Genomic DNA, 8,420 nt, shown 5'->3' with positions numbered 1-8,420 from the left:
ATTTGTTGTGATAACTCTGAGTATTGAGATTTACATGGAATTTGTGCCTGCCCAGGGCACATTTCTATGTTTCAGGTTTGAATACCAGCTCTCCCTGTGCCCAATCAGGCATGGCCACTTTGACTGCCTCCTTCATTCCCATCCCTCCCTGCTGCCCCCTGGAATTCCCAGGATTTTCAGTACCAAATGTTATTGAACTGTTTCCCTGTTGCCACAGAAAGTTGTTGAGCTGCTCCTGTTGTCTCCAAGCAGGTCATGTGATTTGTTTTGCTCAATCACACACCCTGAATCTGCTGCCCCCTCCACAATCTGCCACTGAAGCAACCTGTATCACCTTGTCTAATCATTGCTTCTGCCTCTGCCACACTTTGAATCTTGTTCCTTTGTTATTATGAACCAATCTTTGATTAGCTCTTGCTTTCTCCATGCCTTGTCATGGAATTCTTTGCTAACTCATCCTAGAGTCCTGGAACTTTCTACTGCTTGGGGAACTAGAGCATGAGAACATAGGAATATTATTCTTTGGAACATCAGGCTCTGTTTTTGGAAAGTGTAGTAGTTGCTGCTTTCTTGTAAGTTCAAACTTTGCTATCAAGTAACATAGAGGAAAGAATATGGGCTAAACCAATGACTTGGTTACTCTCTACATGAAATAAACAAGCCTTTGGTCTTTCCTACATGATTTCTTCTATATTGGTGCCCATAAAGTATTATAGGATGGGGCTGCGATCCCCCTCGATGCAAAAAAGGGGCCCTTAGTGATCAACTGATTGATGTTCAAAAATAAAGAATTGTAATTGCCTGACCAAACAACAAGTATTGTATAACAGTAGCTCAACTGAGTCATCCCTATTCCTTGGCTGCAGTCTTACAAGCTGTGGAAATCTTGATGTTTTCTCAGCATTTACACAAGCAATTTGGGGTGCTGAACTGAATTATGTGATTGAGGCATGTTTGTCTTTTGTCCCTAATTGGTCTATGCCTTCTATAGTGTAGCCAGTTTCAGGGTCCAATCCTATTCTCCCATAGTGAACATAAGAACATAAGAACATAAGAACAGCCCCACTGGATCAGGCCATAGGCCCATCTAGTCCAGCTTCCTGTATCTCACAGCGGCCCACCAAATGCCCCAGGGAGCACACCAGATAACAAGAGACCTCATCCTGGTGCTCTCCCCTACATCTGGCATTCTGACTTAACCCATTCCTAAAATCAAGAGGTTGCACATACACATCATGGCTTGTACCCCATAATGGATTTTTCCTCCAGAAACTCGTCCAATCCCCTTTTAAAGGCGTCTAGGCTAGACGCCAGCACCACATCCTGTGGCAAGGAGTTCCACAGACCGACCACGCGCTGAGTAAAGAAATATTTTCTTTTGTCTGTCCTAACCCGCCCAACACTCAATTTTAGTGGATGTCCCCTGGTTCTGGTATTATGTGAGAGTGTAAAGAGCATCTCCCTATCCACTCTGTCCATCCCCTGCATAATTTTGTATGTCTAAATCATGTCCCCCCTCAAGCGTCTCTTTTCTAGGCTGAAGAGGCCCAAACGCCGTAGCCTTTCCTCATAAGGAAGGTGCCCCAGCCCCGTAATCATCTTAGTCGCTCTCTTTTGCACCTTTTCCATTTCCACTATGTCTTTTTTGAGATGCGGCGACCAGAACTGGACACAATACTCCAGGTGTGGCCTTACCATCGATTTGTACAACGGCATTATAATACTAACCGTTTTGTTCTCAATACCCTTCCTAATGATCCCAAGCATAGAATTGGCCTTCTTCACTGCCACCGCACATTGGGTCGACACTTTCATCGACCTGTCCACCACCACCCCAAGATCTCTCTCCTGATCTGTCACAGACAGCTCAGAACCCATCAGCCTATATCTAAAGTTTTGATTTTTTGCCCCAATGTGCATGACTTTACATGCACCCATCAGCCTATATCTAAAGTTTTGATTTTTTGCCCCAATGTGCATGACTTTAGTGTAGGCACTGAGCTCCAGCATGGGTGCTGGGTGTCACAAACATGCCATAAGGCATGTTGTTGGCACTTGGGGAGGAGGGGCCGCCAGGCTGAATCAGTGGCAGTTGGCACTGTGTCACAGCGCCGAGCGGAGACACAGTGGGAGCACCCGGGGGTAAATCGCACTGCCTGTTGATGGCACGGGTTTGCTTGGTGGGGCAGGTATTCTGGGGTGAGGGTGGGGGAGGGCTCTGCCAGATCCTATCCTCCTTGTTGATTTACAAAGCTGACTGCCTGTTGCTTTCTGACATTGTTACTGTCCTGCATCTGAGTTTTGATTCTCAAACTTTCCATCAATACTATTTTCTCATTTTTTTTGCAAAACTGACCAGCTCCTATGCAGGATCTCCTTATGTCTTCATTCATAGATAGATATGGTATGTTAGATACAGCATGTTACTAGCTATCTGGAGAATAAAACAGATCAACTTGCAGCTCATATTGTGTTTCTCCTCATTAGGACAGTGGAAAACTTGCACAGAATCCCTCAGGATCTTTCTTCAACATCTGATAGAAAAACATTACCTTTTGCCAAGACCAGATGTGTTCAGTGCAATCTTTTTTAATTTTTTTCTATTTCTTGATTGAGGCTTTCACCAATAGCACATTATAACCACACACAAGATAATGTGTTGAGGAGGCAACACCTCACTTGTTTCTAGACACCTGAAAGGTTGTGGGCAGGTGGTAGTTTCTTTAGTTCCTATCTTCACCAGGATCATTCAATTGTGCAAAAAATGCAGAGTTCTTCCTACTTGATTTTTGCTAGAAGCCCACATTTTCTTCTTCCAGGGTTAAACAATATAGTGGGCCAAAGAACTTTCATGGTACCTGCTAAGGGCTGGAAGTGACATCATTGAGCAGGAAATGATGTCATTATGTAGATGATGGCCAGAAATAAGCACTTTGTTTTCATATAGCATAGGTGGCCAAACTTGCTTAATGTAAGAGCCAGACACGATGAACTCCAGATGTTTGAGAGCCACAAAAGAAACATTTAAGAAACATTTAAATTCTTAAATATATTTAAGAATGCACCATGAACATTAAACTTATGTTTGTGGACTCTCAGTTTATTCCCAGAAAATAATTACACAGGCCTATAAAATTGAGGGTCAGAAAAGTTTTTCCCAAACTTTATGGTGGTTTGATATGAATTTGAGGTGCTGATTCCAAAAAAGGCATCCGTTTTGCCCTATCCCATCTAGTTTTGGAGATACGGCATAGCTTCTTCAGTGAATGGTTCAATTCACTTCCATTTAGTGAATGGTTCAAGCAGCCATGGCTTCCTCATGAGGAAGCTGCTTGAACCATTCACTAAAAAGGCTGTGATGTATCTCCAAAACTAGATGTGAGAGGGCAAAACGGATGCCATTTTTGGAATCTGCACCCCAGATATACCCAGGAATTGGCATAATGTTTAAGGAAGCAAAATGTGTGTTGGCCTGTGTCATAAAGTTTGAAAATTTCTTATTTACCTTTTATATTAATTGTGATGCAAAAAGGAGCTTAGCCAACATTTCTGAGAACTGAACATTATATGTTAAAGAGCTGCACATGGTTCGTGAGCCATGGTTTGGCCACACCATCAAATAGAAACTCATTAGCTGCAAATGACAGAAAATGTGCAAATCTTGATCATATTTTAAAGATATGGAGGACCCCAATTATCACGTGGGCCGCCCTTTTGGCAGCACCACTTCTACTGTAGCATCACTTCACAACTCCGCAGCTGAGAGGTGCTCTGCAAAGTGACGCCTCAGCAGAAGCGGTGCTGCTGAAAGGGTGGACCACATGATATTTGGGCTCTCCCAGCACCTTGGTATCTTCTCCCTTACCCCTCTTGGTCTGTGCCTTCCCCCATAGTGTTCTTCTAAGGCCTCCTTCTGTCTTTTCCTCCCACTGCCTCGGCAGAAGCAGAACAGCTAGAAGGACAGCACTGTGAGAGCCCAATTATTGTGGGGGCCAGATAAAGAGCTTCCAGGGGTTGCATCTGGTCCATGGGCCTTATGTTTCATGCCCCTGAGCTAATGTGTTATGAAGAGAGTTTTAGTAAAAAGAGCATGCTAAAGACTGGAAGCACCTCTTCCTTAACAAAAACAATCGTTATGTGTGTTACAGGTGGGTGCTTCAGTTTTGGTGCATGAGGAGAAGGTGCGATTAACCCCACTGAAAACCACCCCCCTAAAGTTTCTATTTGCTGCAAATAGCCTTTCATGAGCTTTGAGAGTGTGATCTGCAGCCAGAAAGTCAGGCATGGAGAAAAGGTATCCTTTCTTCCTCATGGATTGTGGTTTCAGTCTTGATCAAACCCTACCACTGCTGTTCTTTTGTTGAACAAGAATGTCTTGATCCAAGCATGCCCCTTAACACCTGCTTTATAATGTGTAGCTTGGCTCCTAGGTAGCTCCACAAAATGTCATTTCTTCAACAAAAAAGGGGGCAAACTTATGCTGCCCTTTGAAATTGTATGGAAACCTCAGTTGATACCAAGAACTGTGGTCTAGAATTGCTTGCTGGGAGTATATCACTCCAACTTCTATGTGATCTGCCCTGGCTACCTATTTGCTTCTCTGTTCAACTGAATGAGCTGGCACCAGGAACTGAAATTTAGACCTTCTGCATGCAATGTAATCCTCCACCATTGAGCAATGGCATCTCTCCTTTCGGAGCTGGCCAATCACATAATTAGACTGCTTCACTGGTTGCACTGTACTGTCATGGTTGCAAAAGCTGATTTGCTTCCTTCTGTTTTTGTCATTTTGTTGCTTATTCATTTGTTACAATTTAATTAATTTTTTATTATTATTGCCCCTTTCATGATTCAGTTTTTGTTTGTATTGTAAGCCATCTAGGGTTGCGTCAGCAAGAGAGGCTGATTAGAAATGTTTTAAAATAAAAGACATCATTGTCCTCTTGTCAGATTATTTTTAGACTCCACGAACAGGCATGCAGAATTCCACTGAACCAGGAACAGCCCCAAGATAAATTTACTTGAAGTTCTTTACTTGCAAATTATTTACTTGCAAACGAAGCAACTTCGCTAAGCATTACAGATCATAAATGAAAGGATGACGGAAAGTTTTGCCAAAGATGTCAGACTGTTCTAACAATCCACTGGCTTCTGCGTTCTCAGCTTAGGATACACTCTGCAGCCTTGAGCAAGTCATTTGACCTCTTGGTGGCTCAGGTTGTGATAATGAAGTCTAGGGAATGGCTTGGGTAGGACCCAGAACAGACCTGCTGATCTCTTTGCTTTGGGTCTGTGTAATTGCTCTGCTTACAAACAGAGCATAGTCTTTGTGCTATTAATATCCTGGTTTGATGTGCTGCAAATAACCTGAAATGATAGGATAGAAATTAGTGACATTAAAAGGAAATCTTTCTAATTTGGGAACTGACACCCATGATCCATCCCAACCTTGAAAGCATTAGTGAATATTTAATGGATCAGATGTTTGCAGAGAGGACACAGATTGAATTATTCAAGAGACGCGCAAACCCTGTTATATGGAAACCCTTTTAATTCTGACAATGGGAGATCAGAACCTGCAGGTTCCTAATTCCTGGGAAAACACCTTTACCTGGTTGTACATGTTAGGTGCCTTCACTGTGCTGGGAGAGAAAAGGAAAGTCTGATCATTTTTGTTGAGACTCCCCACTTCAAGAGGCAAGGCAATAATTCAGGAAGGCGACATATTCTTGTCCCAGGAAAGTGTCACTTCAAGAATTGTCATTTTTGCACAGTGGCACTGTAACTCATGCAATAGGTTTTGCTATGCATCCAGAACATCCTATTATTTCTAATCACTGTGTGACAGCAACTGTTACCCTGCACATGCCCAATCTTGTCTGATCTTGGAAGCTAAGCAGGGTCAGGCCTGGTTAGTACTTGGATGGGAGACCGCCTGGGAATACCGGGTGCTGTAGGCTTATACCATAGTCTTTTGAGACTGAAGGTTGCCAAACAGACACCAAAGCATGACTGCTATCAAGGTCCAGCTCCCAATGTTGGACAACAGCAACTGGAGCACTAGGAACAATAGTCAGACAGGAGTGGATGCAGAAAACTAACCAAGCAGACTGTCTCCATGATAAGTTGTACAGGCAGAGGGTGTAATGATAGGGGATTGACTTTCTAGAATAACCTGATTCGTAGGACCAGGAGGAGTCCGGCCTGTGGTGCTAGTTGGCTTTAACTGGCTGCCCCAGTGTCACTGGCCCCTGGGACCCAAGAATTTCGGTGGCTCCTTTGGATGTGCATACACCACCCCCTGGCTTGGCTCTTCCTCCCCAACTTGTCCCTCCACTTACTAGGTGCTGGGTGGGCAAGCAGGTAGGCATGGTCCTGGCAGCAGGAGGGCAGACAGTTTTTGCCACTCTTCCCAGTTCACCTTGGCATGCTTCTGGTGGCAGTGAAGGTCCTACTGGAATGGCCTCTGGGGGAAGGAAAGAAATAGTATTCCGCTGGACTCTTCCTCCCCACAAAAAAGCCAAGAAGGATGTTACCAGTGGTAGAGGATCCATCACTGCTGGGAGCATCCCAGCCAAACTGGGATATGGGAGAAAGGAGGAGGTGCCCTACTCCCCCAGAAGCCTATAATCATTTTGGGCTAGAAGGGCTAGAAGGGCTTTCTCATTCTCTAAAGGTCTCCTGCAAGAATCCATTGGCTGCTGTGTAGCAGCCTTAACATTTCCCTGAGAAAAACTAGACTTGTTTTGCAACATAGCATAAAGAAAATCTTGCATAGATTTCTTAAGGAAATTTTGAGGTTGCTGCAACTTCTATGGCACGGCAAAGCAGCCATAATCGAGAACCTGGTACATATCCATATAGGCCTGCCCACTGAAGCCAGCCCTGGGCTGTACTGCCCTCCTCTGACCCCCATGCTGTCAATAGGCTCTCTGAAACTATCAAAACACAAGCACATTGGGGCCAGTTATGCAATTAGCATAGTGTGTGATTTGGTCCTGAGCTACAAAAAATGAATAAACCCTTGGTTCATTTTTTCAGAACAACAATCCATGTACACATACACAGATTGTATCCACATTGAACAGAATGTGTGAATAACTGTACCCGGGTACACAGATGTACCCAGGTACAGTGTAAATGAACAGCTCTTCACTTGTACTTGGGAACTTGTTTGAACATATCTGCTTCTAAGGATCTGTCTCGGGTGCTGAAGAACCTAGTGGTCCCTGCTCTCCTCTACCATGTGATTGATTCTTGGTGCCTGACCTTGGGGTGGATAGAGAATCCTGCCTTCTAGATCTCTTTCTGTGGCCTTTCCATCCAACCAGCCTGTGGGCTTGGCTTTGCCAGTACTGCATATTCATAATTCGTGAGTAAAAGAAGCCATACACCTGAGGATCATTGTTACTGCCTGTTTGCAAAGATTTCCCGCACTTTTGACATTACTTGCACAAGGTTAATCACACTCTTTAAGGGTTGATTGTACTGGAGATTTGCCCAAATACTGTGTCTTCATTAGCACTAGTTGGTTTATTGGCTACAGAGTGGAATATGACAGGACGGCTTCTACACTTGACTGGAAACCTAATATCGTTAAAGAAAACGAGTAATTTCCCTGCTCTCCAAACACAGGCACTGGCTGTTGAACTGGTTGCATATTGGCTCAGTGAACTGGTTGCATTCTTTTTAAAGGAAGCATTCTGTGTAGTTTACTAAGTGAGATAAGAAAGATTAATGAAGTTTTGTGTTTTCCATGAAAATCTGAACCAGTGAGCACTGCAAAACAAATCCATTATAATAAAACATTTGATGTGAATTTCATGCACAGATTTCCACAGTTTGTCAATAGGTAAGATATGTAAATGGTACATCAGAAGAGGAAAACTTATGGACATTTACCACATTCATTAACTTTGTTAATGTGTTAAATCATTATCTAATGGCTCAATCCTGTGGACCTTCTCTACCACCGGAACTTGTGTCCCAGAGGCACAGCATGCTTTACAGTGCTTGCAAAATGCAGTGTGCCATAGAGACCAGCCTGGCTGCCTCCATAAATAGTGTGCAGTGGCCAAATGACAGGAGCCTGTGCAGTAGCACTTGTGTCAGTAAGTTGGTGTGGGAGGTAGGGGTGGGTGGAGTGGGGCAGGGCTTGTGGCGGGGATGGAGGTGTGTTGAGGATGGGATGGGGGGCAGATATCAACAGCACTGGCTGCTGCATCCAATGTTCCATCCCAGGTGGAGAGGCTGGGCAAGAGAGGTAAGAGGGAAGACACTTCTGTGTCACCACTGAAGGGTCCCATATGGCATGCTTCAGATCTACTCCAGCTCTATTTCTGGTGTAGCTCTGAGGGGTCTGCTGGGCGCATGTCTGACCTGAGACAGGGGTTTAGGGTATAGCAGATGCTAGTGCCACT

At 44.2% G+C, this 8,420-nt stretch overlaps 1 pseudogene; it reads left to right on the top strand.

The window, feature by feature from the left end:
• The first annotated feature begins 5,843 nt into the window (after positions 1–5,843).
• LOC136637020 (5S ribosomal RNA) lies at positions 5,844–5,960 on the top strand (annotated as a pseudogene).
• Positions 5,961–8,420: the final 2,460 nt, after the last annotated feature.

This window comes from Tiliqua scincoides, chromosome 1, assembly GCF_035046505.1.
Source record: "Tiliqua scincoides isolate rTilSci1 chromosome 1, rTilSci1.hap2, whole genome shotgun sequence".
Lineage (NCBI taxonomy): Eukaryota > Metazoa > Chordata > Lepidosauria > Squamata > Scincidae > Tiliqua > Tiliqua scincoides.
This window is presented reverse-complemented; position numbering and strand designations above follow the sequence as displayed.